At 41.6% G+C, this 14,592-nt stretch overlaps 1 long non-coding RNA gene across 1 annotated transcript in view; it reads left to right on the top strand.

Moving 5' to 3' along the window:
• The first annotated feature begins 10,155 nt into the window (after window positions 1-10,155).
• Window positions 10,156-14,592, top strand: part of LOC109302468 — a 21,214-nt gene continuing 16,777 nt past the window's right edge. The window contains exons 1-2 of the long non-coding RNA XR_002098793.1: window positions 10,156-10,166; window positions 13,014-13,021. This is a non-coding gene — a long non-coding RNA (uncharacterized LOC109302468). The remainder of the gene's footprint in view (window positions 10,167-13,013; window positions 13,022-14,592) is intronic.

Genomic DNA, 14,592 nt, shown 5'->3' with positions numbered 1-14,592 from the left:
GCACATCTCTTAATCATAAAACAAAAACTAGCCTTCTTGAGCATCTTGACAGTGCCTCCAATAGTTCATTGTCAGTCATTTCTGCAGGTGAGTTAATATTACCTCACCTGAGTAAAGCTTTTTAGCTAGAGTTAAAAACAGCCTGCAGGGCTGAAAAATAAGAGAGAGAGATTACCAACAATGGCTAAAGGACAACAAAATTAGAAAAGAAATGATAGTTTAAATAGTGGAACACTGAGACCATTAAAAAGGATGGAGGGTTCTTAACACCTGTGAGGTGGAAAGAGACTAACAGAATTAGGAAGATGACAAGGAACCATGCAGTCAACAAGAAAAGGTAATAAAACATACATTGATTTTAAGGTGTAGAAAAGGTAATAAAACATACTTTGTTTTGAAGCAGCAGAAAATATATTGTTTTAGAAATACACAAATATATTAGGAACAAAAAAATACATGGAAAATGGACTTTTAAATATTTTAATGTGTACAGCTGCAATCTTGTATCACAGTATAGAAAAAACAAACACTGGGCAGCTGTTAATTAAATCATTATTTCATAGAGTTCATAGATATTAGACATTAAGGCTGGAAGAGACGTCGGCAGATCTTTGAGTCCAGCCCCCTGCCCCAGGGGCAGGAAGTCAGCTGGGATCACAGGATACCAACAAGATAAACATCTAATTGACTCTTAAACTCTAATTGCTTGCACCACCTCTGGCAGCAGTCTGTTCCAGGCCTTGGGGGCTCGGACAGTAAAGAAGTTCTTCCTTATGTCCAGCCTGAAACAGTCTTGGAGGAGTTTGTGACCGTTTGACCTTGTCATCCCATGGAGCGCTCTGGTGAACAGGTGTACCCCCAGATCCTGATGTACACCCCTTATATACTTATAGGCAGTCACCAGGTCCCCCCTGAGCCTGCGCTTTTCCAAGCTGAAGAGTCCCATAGCTCTCAGCCTCTCATCATAAGGCCTGTTTTCTTGCCCTCTGATCATGTGCATGGCTGTCCTCTGGACTCTCTCAAGCTTGTCCACACCCTTTTCAAATTGTGGAGCCCAGAATTGGATGCAGTACTCCAGCTATGGCCTCACCAAGGCCGAGTACAGTGGGAGGATGACATCCTGAGATTTGCTAGAGAACCATCTATGGATGCAAGCTCACTTTGCCGGCTGAAAATCACATTGGTGGCTCATATTCATCTTGTTGTCAATCATAACCCCCAAGTCCCTTTTGGCGTGCTGCTAGCAAGCGTAGCACTGCCAAGCCTATAAGCATGCTGCGGGTTTTTCTTCCCAAGGTGGAGTACCTTGCATTTTTCGGTGTTGAAAGCCATCAGGTTTTCATCCGCCCATTTTCCGAGCCTGTCCAGGTCGACCTGGATCACCATCCTGTCCTCGGGTATGGATGCTTTACCCCAAAGTTTGGTGTCATCAGCAAACTTAGCCAGTCCGCTTCTGACACCAATGTCCACATCATAAATGAAGATGTTGAAAAGAATAGGGACCCTGGGAGATTGCACTGGTCATGACGCACCACAATTATTGACTTCCGTCAACTACCACACTCTGGGTCCGACCTCGGAGCCAATTCCCCAGCCAGTGGACTGTAATGTAGCCGAGGCCGCAGCTGGCCAGTTTTTCTATGAGATGGTCATGAGATACCAGGTCAAAAGCTTTTTTAAAATCAAGATATATGACATCAATCTCTTCTCCCTTGTCCAGGTGATATATATCTCTTAGTCTGCAAAATAGCATATGTATTTTTTTTTATTATATAGTATCTGTGAAGAAAGACAAAAAGGAGGAAAAAACATTTTATCAAAGGAAAGCATACATTTCTGAATGGCAAGAGAATATAGGACATGTGATACTGTCATCACACAATAGGAGTGCATTGAAAAACTGTCATTTTAATTTAATTAAAGGAAAATGATTTGCTCCTTCAAAAATTGTGCAATTTTTGAACAGCTGAACAATTACACTAAGGAGGAAAGAAAATGTGACAACAGGAAAGCCCAAAATTTATTCCAATTCCACAAAGGAAATGAGCTTTGTTGTTTTTCAAAAAGAATCAGTGTAACAGTGCGGATAAATTGCTTGCAAGCTGGCTGATAATTGTAACCAGCACTCAATGCCTGTTTGCAGACAAACACTTGTTGGGTAGGGTGGGTCTCATTATCCCAAAGAAAATACATGAGTTCAGAAAGGGCTTGGTTCTCCTCTAGTTTAAATCAGGAACCTATCTATTGAAATCAATAAAGCTGAACTGGCATCAAAGTGAAGAGAGAGTAAGACCCAGACGCCTAAATATTGCTTTGTTTATGATCCAGTTATTTTAATTCATCAATCTGACAAAATGATGTGGGCATTGTGTTCTACCTTCTGTTGTTATATCTTTACTAGTTTTGCTAGGCTTCTAAAATTCGAAAGAACCTCTATCACAAATAACTAATTGGTCTTACTAAAGCAATCTATTTTCTTTCTTTGAAAGTAAGAAAGGTATGTTGTAAAACTTCAAACCTCCTGCAACCATCACTGCAGTGCTGAGGGAATCGCTTGACCTCACAGCTCATTATAATCTATTTGATCCCTTCTGAACTTTATTCTTTATTCCACAGGTTTTAACAACCCTTTCTCCTTTTTAATGGTCTTGATGTTCTACCAGTCAAACTATCCTGGGTTCTGCAAGTCTGATGTCTGTTGGCTGGTCCTGGTAATGAAGTTCCTATTTCACAGCCCTGCAGATTTGTTTTTAATAAATTCCAATGAACTTATGTTTATTTTTGTTTCAATCTTGAACTGAATAATGAAGCCCTGATTCCCTAGCATATTAGTAAATCTTCTAGTTTATTTTCAACTGGAGGAAAATGTGTTGTTTTATGTGATGATGCATCTCACCATCTACACCCCCTTTTTAAAATTTTAGATCCTCCCATGGTTGTAACGCCTAGCTTTTTTTAGGAGCCTGGCCCAATGGCCACTTAACACAGCCTGGAGTTGGCTTCATATACAGTATGTGGGGAGATTTAAGTATTTTAGAATGGTATACACAAAAACCAACACAGCAATGGAGATAGAAATGTCTGCAACTAGCCAATAGAGAAATGCTGAGAACTGATATGTGTTTTCACTTGCACCTGGCTGGAACTTAGTTTTCTGACTCAGTACAGAAAACACTGATCTGTGAGTTAGAGGGCCAAACTACTTTGCATTTACTGCAAGGTAAGAGCATGCACATGGGCAGTTAATATGAAATAAGTGACCTGCTATATGTTTATGCCCTATTGTGCTTCACTGTAACATGCTTGTGTAGACAAACCCTAATTTCCTGTGCATTCCAGGGTAGCCAGAGTACTTAGCTCAAGGATGCTGTGCCTCTGCCAGGCAGCAAGGCTTCTAAAGTTAGGCAAATATGGGGATAAGTCTTCTTGTGGCTCTGGCCCTAGATTTCTAACCATTTAGTTCCTTTTAAAAATGTATTCAACTTATGAAATATGATACTGAAGAACCTGGACAGCATAGATATAAATTGATCCTATGCCAGAAATCTTCAAAAACTGGGACATTCAGCCATCTAGCATCCTTTCCTAAACAATCTGGATGATATCCTAGACCTATTAAAATGAAATGTTTTACCACTTACTTCAGTGGAGGCAAGTATTCAGCCAATGTTTTTGCTGATGATACCTGGATTTTAAACAACAGGTACAAAAAGTCATCACCAAAAAAAATGCTTCATTCCCACAATAAACTGGTTTTTTTAAAACTACAGCAGTACTTTTCCAAAAGCAAATCTGAAAGGTTTTTATTCTCTCATAACGACAGACCTTATCCTTTCTTTTCTTTATGGCGTGCATTAATTAGATAAGAAACAGATGTTTATAAAGCATCATCAGACTTATTACACTATATAAATAATAAGGGATATGAAATCTGAAATGTGATGGTTTGGTTTTGTAGTATTAATTAACTATTTTGTTTTGTTTTTCTGAACTATCCCTATAATGAACAACTAATATGAACTGTTGAGGATGCTGATAATATCAATAGCAGTCCTTTCTCTGTTGCTATGATACTGCAGTCATTTTAAATTCTCATTTAGATTATAAACACACTCGCTCTGTTTACTACATGAAAAAGCAGGACAAAAACAAAAGAATGGGGAATGTTATGTGCCTGGTTTTATTTCCTTTCTTATTTCAGAAGGATTTAATTGGCATCCCCATGTCCATCTTCCTATCCATTGTTCTGCAGTTTGAAACTGTGGTACTAGGTGATCAGCATAGAAATCAAAACACATTTTATCACTGAGATTATCACACTACAGAGTGTTTTCTTTGTGAATTACCAAAAATTGTAAAGACCTTAAAGAAATTACATAAAGGTTCATGTGATTGATTCTGTACCTGCCAAAGACCAGCAGGTTGAAACGTGTTAATGAATAGCCTAATGACCTCCCCAGCTGTGAGCAAGTAGCCAATTAGAAACAGCTGCTATGAAAGACAGAATGAGGCAGAAAGTGAAGGAGATTTACTGGCTGCCTTGGAGATATGCAGAGATACTGGATGAGAAAAGCTGTGAGAAGTGCATTAAGGGGAGAAAGCCTGCCAAGCTAGGCAGGTATAAAGTGATGAGGCAGAAAGAGGAAAGGTCCTTTGCTGCGTAGTGCAAGGTTCTTTGGGTGAAATCCAGAGGAGAGGGTGGATTTGAATTTCTCTACCTTCCATTCCCTGCAGAAGGGGGAATGATCACCCAAAGTAAAAGCACCAAGGATTAGTGAATCCCAGACTAGGGGGGGCTCCAAAGCTAGACATATAACCTCCTGAATTTTGTGGTGTGGCTTTGAACTTACCGAGAGGCTAAGCCCCTAAATTCAGGGTTTGAAGTACACTTTGACTCATGGAGGTGTCAGAGGCAGCAGTGGCCTAGAGAAACCGCAGGGCAGCCCGGGTGTAGGCTCTGGATGGCTGCAGCAAAAAGCACCTGGCAGCAACTAGGGGGAAGGACCACTTTTCCCCTGTGCTAAACAGCAGTTTTTGCCTGGCTGGCAGGAGGGCTCCTGTCTTTTATGGGGGGAACTCTCATCTCTTATGGGGGAGCTCAGCCCCCCCTGAGTCCTGTAATTTGACTCCTGCCTAGGTTACATAGGCAGAAAGGAGAAATGAGTAATGAAAAGGCTGCTTTGCTATCCCTTTCATCACTCATGTCAATCCCAAGGCCATAGGGATTGCTATGGACACTGACAGTGCCCTCTGAAAGTGCAAAATGAAGTGAACAGAACACCATGCGATGCTAAGGAAAGCATTTAAATTGCTTGGAGCCTCACCCTGAACAGTAAAAACTTCAGTAGGATCTCCATGTTGGTCAGGATCAGGCTTTCAGAGTAAAGATGCTGTCCACCATTGAGAAGCTTATCATCGGGGATCCTGGTTTTCTCTGATTTAAAAAAAAAATCCCCAATTTTCAGATTAAAAAAAAGTAACCCCAAATCCACCTTTTTCTGTGATTTATATTTATATCTATATGTATATCTATATATTAGTGGTGTTTCATTTTAATTATGGAAAAACTTGGATTTTGGGTTACTTTTTCTAATCTGAAAATTAGGGATTGTTTTTTTATCAAAGAAAACCAGGATCCCTGCCTATCATCCTAGAACAGTTATACTTCTAGTGTCAATAGCACAATAGTATGTGCTGATAATTATGCTTGTCTATATAGACAAGGCCTAGGAAAAAAAGGTGAATTCTAGAATTGTTCCTTAATGAGGAAATAGAAGTTAAAAGGAGAAACACCACATGCACCACAAATTGCTTAGAAGTTACTGCAAAATGAATGCTAGAATAATGTCCTTCCTCAATCATTCACAGTACTGAGCAGAAGCCAAGTCATCCTGGCTTTACTTGTGCAAGTCACCTCCTTGCCTATCAATGAACCATGGTAGAGACTGACTGATTGCCAACAATGACCTCCTTGACTTGAATTAAACTACCTGAATGATTAAAAACAGAAGGATTAAGGCCCTAGCATGGCAAATTCTTTCCATTTTTCTTTCAAATGCAACTTGCTATAGATACTGTCAGATTGATTCGTCTATAATGATCCAGTACAATGGGCCCCCAATCCTTGATCGGGATTCCTAGACTCCACTGTAATACCAATAAAGAATTCCCACACAGGTGAGCTGAGATAATAGAGGCTTCTATAAAAATATGTATTGAAAACAATTAGGATGCTGTCTCACAGGTTAACTACCACAGCTTGCTCTTTGGGTTTACCTACTTGTCATCTGTCCTTTCTGTTAAGGACAAGATTCTGCCATCCCCTTGGCATAACCAGCTGAAATACTGACGTTTGCTCTGTGTCATGGCAACCCTTGCATTTTAGGTTGTATATACAACAAAAGCAAAGCCAAATTTGGAGTAAGCTGACCTGAGATATTATTTTAAACTGTCAATATATTTAAATTATTTTAGAGAAAGTTAGATTTATGTGATGTATTTAGTAATCAAAACTTATGAGAACACTCTAACCAGGCAAATGAATGCGAGGTTTTATTCTACTTATTAGATGCATAAATGGACTTAAGTACCTAAATTGATTCTAGTCTACCCTGCTTAAGTCCTGGAAAAGCCATTAATATGCCTACTTCTGTAACAACTACAGCTTACCATTACAATAAGTAAGGCCCTGAGAAAATCATGATTTCACAGACTGCGCAAAATCCAGTTTCAAACTGTAAATTAGCATGCGTGAAATTAGCCCCATACCACAATTTCTAAGAAAAATGTGTGAAAGCACGGGTTTCCCTTTGCAGGCATATGGCATTGTGTGGTTCCCAAGGCCATGGCAGTGGGGTGCAGATCCCAGTCCACAGTGACAGCCTGACTCCACCCTGTGCACAGATCCAGGGGGCACATACCCCCCATGCCTCTCCCAGGGTGCACGCAGTGGTGGGAGCCTCCCTGCACCCTGGACGAGCCACCCAGGCTCCAAACATCCCACAACCTGCCCCAGGGTACCATTCATTCCAGTCCCTACCCCTGTCTCTGGCCCACTCCCTTCTTCACTGTGGGAGCCGCAATCTGCCTCACCTTCCCCTTCACAGATTTTCCTGCTGTGGTGGGCAGTGCTCCCACCAGGCTGCAATACTGGCTGTGTGCAGGCTATGGCTCCGTGTCTTTCTGTGCACGCCTCTCCCTGCTGCTGCAGCCACCTGGAGCCTGCACCTAAGCTGCCCTGTCACCCTTTGTGCTGCCACTGCTGCCCCCTGTTTGGGTGGCCTAAGCCCCATTATCCCCCCCGCCTTCCATCACCTCTGGTGTGTGCCTGCCTACTGCATGTGTAGCATGTTCATGGATAAAGTACAATTTTTTTCACAGATTATTCATGGAACTACCAGGACCCATTTGCCAAGATCAATGGTAGTTCTATAAATGTTCCGTAAAAAATTATACTTTACCTGCTCACGTGCTGCAAATTTTCTACAGGGAAACTGTGATTTTTTCAGGGCCCTACAAATGAGCCACAAACAAGCAGCAAGGAGGAGGAGGACCCACCTTCTGTATTAACAGTTTTTCAGAAACTTGAGGAGGATGGAATGAAACTGCATTTAGACATTCAAGTCCACTTACATGACTAATAGGAAGAACAGAATCTGGTCTATAGTGTCTAGAGACTAACCCCAAATTTCCCTACATGTATTGAGTACAATTTTTCTTCAACTTTATGGTAAGACTACATCTGTCAACCAGTTGTTTATGATGAGTCACCAGTCAAGAAGCTAGCAAAAGAAAGATTTTTTTTCCTTGCCTGTTTGGCATAGTTTTCACTAAATCAATGTAATATTTTATTCCTGCATAGTAAAGCTGCAAAGTTATTTTTAAATTGGTAGTATTCACTGCTGAAAAATACCAAGGGTAAGCATTAAGATGATCTAGAGGGCCCTCTGATCTCCTAAATTAAGATACATAACCAGACATAAAGATCAGAAATTGAATTAGAAAAAAGCAGCAACAAAAAATAGCATGAATGTGCAAACTAGTGTAGAGTAATTTACTTTGGAAACTATTGACTAAAGACTATTATAAATTCTCCATCTCACAGTCACTAAATCAAGATCAGATGTCTCTCTAATTGATACTCTCTACCTCAGCCACAAAATGATTGAGTCTATTGCCAGACTCACAAGGTGAAATTCTGTTATCTACATGTAAACCTTCAGCTATTTTAATCTGGAGATTATGGAGAAAAATGAAGTATTAAGTCTTGCATAATTAACTTTGACTAAACATCAATAAACATTTAAACATGTAAACATTCCATTTGTAGCAGGCTCACCTTTCAGAGCTTGGGTTGAATCCCAGGCTTGAGATCCTGCTGTTTTGCTTGGTGGAGCCCATCCACCAGTCAGGAGGCAGCAAGAGAAATAACATCATGCCCCTTTTCTGAGGGGAAGGGGAGAAGAGCTTCCCTGGACCAGACTGAAAACTGTCAGGTCCAGAAGACTTTAGGGGCGGAGCCCTGGAGCATATAAAAGGAGCTGCATGCCCAGCACGAGGGGCAGTTGCACTGGGGACAGAGAAGAGAGAAGAGCGGGGCTTTGAAGACCTGAGGAATGCTGCTCAGCAGGGCGAAGCAGTAGCCCAGGAAGAAACCCTGAAGACTTGTATCAGTGGGGAGCAGGGGACAGCTCCAGCGGCTAGGCTCTCAGCGCGCAGCATGGCACACGGCGTCCAGACCCTGGGAGCTGCATGAGGCAGCTTGCATCTGCAACCTCTGGCATGCGGCCAGAGACACGGTGCACAGGCCGGTCCACAGAGCAGGATCTTTGGAGCCCCTGAGGCGGCTCAGGTCCTCAACCCCCAGAACAAGCCTGGGTGCTCGGTGCAGGAGGCGCTGCACGGAGGGTGAGAGACCCTGGAAGCTGCTTGAGGTGGCTTGGGTCTACAGCTGCTGACATGGGGCAGCAGCTCAGTGAAGGCGACACTGCCCAGAGGGTCTGGGAACAAACTGAGCCCCGGTGCTGCACAAGGCTGTCCAGGCCTCCAACCCCTAGCACAAGGCAAAGTGCCTACTACACACAGTGGTCCTCAGCTAGGATGGCGGCAACAGAGTCAGGTGGCAGGAAAACCCAGCGGGAAACAGAGTTTGACCTGGAGAATGAGAGGCAACCCTCTGGGACTGTGGAGCAGTCAGTTACTCTGGAGAGAGGGTCCCCACAGGGGAGGGACCCCCCAAGGGTTGCAAAGGGGCACCACATGGGCCTCTTCTGGGTGATAGCAGGGGAGCTTAGAAGTCTTTGGGATCTTCCTCTCCTTTTTCTTTCCTCCCACTCCTTTCCTGTAGTGGTACCTTGGGAGTAGGGCCCCTGCCCTGGAGGGCACCCAGGTAATCTAAGGACTGCTGATTATATTTGTGGACTATGCCTTACAGTTTATGTGAATAATTTAAAGTAATAGTTTCTATATAAATAAAGTTATAAGGTTGCCCAATCAATATCCTTTGGTCTGATTTGTTCTATTGTTCTGTATTTTAAATGATAACTGGGTATGAGTATATCTATATCTATATCTATATTATAGGGTTTATTGCTCTGTAAATTTGTACATATATATATAATCTATGTCCTTACCCTCTAATGGTTTTGTTGTAATAATAAATCTGTATATAGTTAAGTAATTAATTGACTGGACCTGACTATTGGGGAAGGAGGTGGCTGCTGGGCCGTTGTGTCCCTCCACAGCACACTACCCTGCCAATAATTCCCTCAATTGGAGTGGGAAGTACAATCCCATGTACACCTGGGCTACACAATAAGTGTCTTAGGCCCCAGTTTTGGCCTTGGATCTACATAGACCCCCTCAGAAGTCAAAGTCAGTATCTCAATGCATACACAAAGGTTTGTCTATACAAATCTGATTGTAGAATGAAGGCCCCAAAGTTTAGGTACTTTTCTGACCCAATTGCTTTTTTTGTGGGGAGCGGTTGGGGGGTTTGGGGCCAAGAGAGCAGGGCCATATTATAAGAAAGCAGGGTGGAGCTCTAAGCTAGGGGTTCCCAAACTTTCCAAGTCACAACCTGGCAAACTGCGAACCACCACATGGAGCCCGGCAGCTAGAATTTCCAGCTGGAACACAGGTAAAGATACCTCCACCCCCCACGCGGGGTGGAGGGGGCAAACCTCAGCTATAGCTGCCATGGGCCCTGTGGGAAGAGTCGCGGCATCTCCACCCGGCTCTGCGGGGCCGCAGTTCACTCGTCCGCAGTCACTTCTGGTCCAGGGGTTGGCTTAGAAGCCCCTCATAATGTGAGGCCCTAAGCTGCAGCTTTCTTAGCATTGTGCCTAAATCCAGCACTGCAAGAAGAGAAGAACTGGAAAATCATAATGCGCTAAGTGTGATTTTTAGTAAGCAAGGTTCTGGTGAAACTGGAGGTCAAATTATAAACTGCCTGGTAGGAGATAGGGAAGGTGGCACCTTAGAAACTGTTTCAGAGAGGCATGAACTCTTGTAGCCATATCCTACTTTGTCACATGCCAAGCTCTGACTCAAGGAAAACATAAGCAGTTTCTTAAAAAAAAAAAAATTAAAGCTGATACAATTTAATTAAGACCCTTCTGATAAATCTAGTCAAATCCAAGATGAAGAGGTGGCTCTACCATAGTTGAATTCCAAAAAATGTATATGATACAATACTGCAGCAGACTAATAAAAGAGCGTCAAGTACAAATTGGGCATTGGTTTTCACTTCAAAAAAAACTACTTTGACTAAGGACAGACTGTAATGATCCAAGGCTATTTATGGGTTTGGGAGTAGGCAAAAGCTTGCAAGTGGAGTAACAGAGTTCAGTAATAAGATACACCAGTTATTTATCATGATGGACTAGTACAGTATCTCAAATAATTTTTAGAAGTGAGGCCCTGCAGTACTTTAGTAAATGTATGAAAATGTCCTTGTGCCAGTATTAGAAATTTTAAAAATGTATTATTGCAATAAGAGTGTTTTTAAACTTAAAACAATTTTAAAATCTTCTTAAAAACCAAAAAAACCCAATGTGTTGTAAATTAACAATGTAAATGGATTATCTTGGTAATTTAACAGCTGAAGTGTTAGAGGCATGGTATTGCTTAAAGGACTGATGATGACATGCACAGTTACATAGGCAGATCCAGGATTTTTAAAAGGAAGGTGCAGGAGCAGTGACTGGCAGTGGGGGGAACTGGCACTTGGGGTAGCTGCAGGCCACACTTCAGGAACACCAATCAGGGACTTAAGTCCCTGAAACAAGTAAGAATCCCCCCCAATCCCACTCATTGTGTGCACAAGCACACAATGTGACATAACAGCTACAGAAGCTGCTTACCTTGTGTTTGTGCAAAGATTCAAGGAGATGCATATTAACTTCTGAAGAGCTGCATGTAGCTCTGGAGCCGCAGATTGGCTACCCCTGGTATAGCATTTGCTTGACCAAAGTCTGGGTAAGAGAAGAAGAGGCAAAGGACATGTGCAAGTGAGAGAATGTCAGAGATTAGACTAATTTTAGAAAATGCCAGGATAACAGGCAAAAAGAAGTAGGGTAAAAATTGTTCAGAGTACATACATTTAGCAGTCTCGTGTCAGTAATATCCAGTTTTAAACAAGATAAAGCTTAAACAGGGGATAAAAATAAGCATATGAATCTTAATTAGAGTAGAACCTATTAAGGACATTAAGAACAATGATCTTGTAAGCTGAGTATCCTGAATTCAACCAAGACCCTAAATCTTTGCTTTTCAACCTTGAACTACAGTTGTTGCTGAATGGCCCATCTGCAGATGAACTAAGATAAGTGCTCTTTAAAACTTAATTGGAAAACTAGTTGAGAAGTCCTTTTCCCCCTAACAGACTGGCCACTCAGAGGCTTTTTAAGACTTTAAAGGATTTAATTTTTAATCCTCTCAAATGTTAATAAGATGAATGCACATTTAACAAAATTTAACTGTTGGCTCCATTACCTGTAGTGTTTGGTCATTTATATCTTATCTCTATTTCATTATTAAAATTCCTATTAGAAGTTACCTACATTATGTTTGTGAGTATTTAATTTAAGCGGAACTGGTTCTTCAAACCTAGTCTCGGTTCCCAGAATGACTCTTAAAAGAGAAAGCTTGCATGTGAAGTGTTCACTGTATCTGGAACCCAAAGCAAAATTCAAATCTGATGCTGCTTTACAAATTAGCTCCATCATTTTGATGCACATCAATATTCAACTCTCTGCACATACAGTAATACTGAAGCAAACTTCAGAATTGAAAAAGTAAAAAGTACTTTCTCCTCCCTATTCTATTTTCAAAGAGTTTTAGGAACATGATTGAAAGTAATATGGGCAAGAGCAGCATCAGCTCTGCCTTAAAGGAGCCTGCTGTGGTCCTTAATTGCATGCATTTAGACCAACTGCCTCCTAGTTTTACAAGCTGAGTGTGATCATATGTTTGTCTAACAGGCAGGTTTGGTTTAGAGTTAGAAGCATATAATTTTCCAAAAATGAGGGTTTGGTTGTTTTTAGTTCCTTGCAAACTATCAGGTAGTCTAAAAATTCTTAGGTATCTGGGTAAGAAAGTATAAGCAATAAAATGTTGTTCTCTCTGGAATGATATAACCTAACTTGCTTTGGTATAAAATCTTTCATGCAAATTGTACTGGAAGCACATGGCAGACTTAAATAAAACAATAGAGTTAATAAAACAAAAAGGAAATAGGTAGGGTGCTCAAACTGACATTCTGAATCTCAGGATCCTGTGTTTTGAGTCTGTGCTTCATGGTTGGCTTCAAATGTAGGGAGCTGATGGATAGGGCCTCTTCAGAAGATAATCTAAAGGATGAAATCACAAGAGCAGACAATTTTCGAAAAAAGCTGTATTAGAGATATAGGCCCTTGAGTGGAAGAAATATAGGAAGAGTAGAATTAAATCACTAAGTATTCAGCAGAAACTCTTTAACAACCTGGAAATCAAAAAAGAAGGGAAAAAATCAGAAAAAAGAGTATGTGACAATGGATGAGTATAAAGGAACAGCATGAGCATGTTGAGATGAAACAAACAGCAAAGGCACAAAAGAGTTACAACTTGCAAGAGGTATAGAAAACAAGAAAAGGTTTATACATACATTTTATTACAAAGGACAACAAAGGAGATTACCTACTAGGCAGAGAGAGGAAAATGCAGACAAGGTTGAAAATTCAGTGCTGCATTGATTTCAGCCTTCACAAAAAGGTAAACTGTATCCAGATATTTAACTACATTTATTTCTTTTAAAGGAATGAAAGTATGTACCAGAATAGGGAAAGGACTGTTTAAAGAGTGCGTGAATACATTCAAGTCAACAGGGCCTGGTGAAATACACCTAAGAGCACTTCAGGAACAAACAAAACCAGTCTCTAAACCCATAAAACCACTGGGAAGTCATGGGTGATGGGGGAGGTCCATTATGACTGGAGAAGGGCAAGCATAACACATATCAAGAAGATAAATGTCCTAGTAAATTATAGTCCAGTCATCCAAATGTTGGTACCTAGAAAGGAACTGCAGCAAATTATGAAACAATCAGAATGTAACTGCCTGCAGAATGAGGTAGCTAAAAAAAAAACAGCCAAAAGTGGATTTGTCAAGAACATCCAATGTCAATCCAGCTTAATTATGTTATTTGGCAAGGTAAATAGTCTATTGAATAAGAGAAAAGATATTGTGAATGTGGTAAGACTTCTGACAACTATCGCATAAGACATTCTCATAAGCAAATAAAGGAAATATAGTGTAGATGAAATTGCCATGAAGTGGATGATGGCTGCTTGAAAAACAACTCTCACAGGGCACATCTACATGAGACGCAGAGCTACACGTTTACTGCTGAGCTGCCTAATTAGCTCCACAGTAAAGCCTGTGCGTCTACACATATGGACCTATTAGGCTGCAGTAAAATAATAAAAGCCAGCATTGGTTAGAACTTGTAAATACAAGTACTATCCTGCGGCAGTGTTATTTACTATACAGCAAGATGTGTGTAGATGCTGATGAGACTGGCTGAGACATAAGGGTACTTCAGTGTGGGGGCTGCATGCTAACCCCTCTGCCCCAGCAAGCCCCTCCACAGCATGCTGAGCCAAGTCCGAGCCACCCCAGGCTGGCAGGCTGACCCCCTGGGTCCCCTGCCAGCTGGGGCTACTGTGACGCAGCTCAATGTGTTCTGGTCCTGGGTGCAAGTGTAAACATGGTGCCCCAGAGGAATAAACTCTGACACAATATGTGCCAGAGTTCATTGCATCTCATTAATTCCATGCGTAGATGCACCCACAGTCTAGGGACAGAAGTTACACATAAACCAGTTCAAGTCATCAAAAACCAGTTTACACCTGTAACAGAACAGAAGTTCAGTGCAGGTAAACCAGCTTCAAAATGGCTGAAACCGGTTTAAGATTAACCTGACTGAATGTAGTATCAGACTTAACTGATTTGGGTCAAACCCATAGACAGGGCAGCAACTGGGGTGGCTTGGGGGGGCAGGTGAGGGATGGGGCCAGGCAGGGCAGTGATCGGGGGGCTCGTGGGGAAGGGGGG

Source organism: Gavialis gangeticus, unplaced genomic scaffold (genome assembly GCF_001723915.1).
Source record: "Gavialis gangeticus isolate Ggan-Ray unplaced genomic scaffold, GavGan_comp1, whole genome shotgun sequence".
NCBI classification, from domain to species: Eukaryota; Metazoa; Chordata; order Crocodylia; family Gavialidae; genus Gavialis; species Gavialis gangeticus.
Note: the sequence above shows the minus strand (reverse complement) of the source record. Positions and strands in the feature narration are given on the sequence as shown.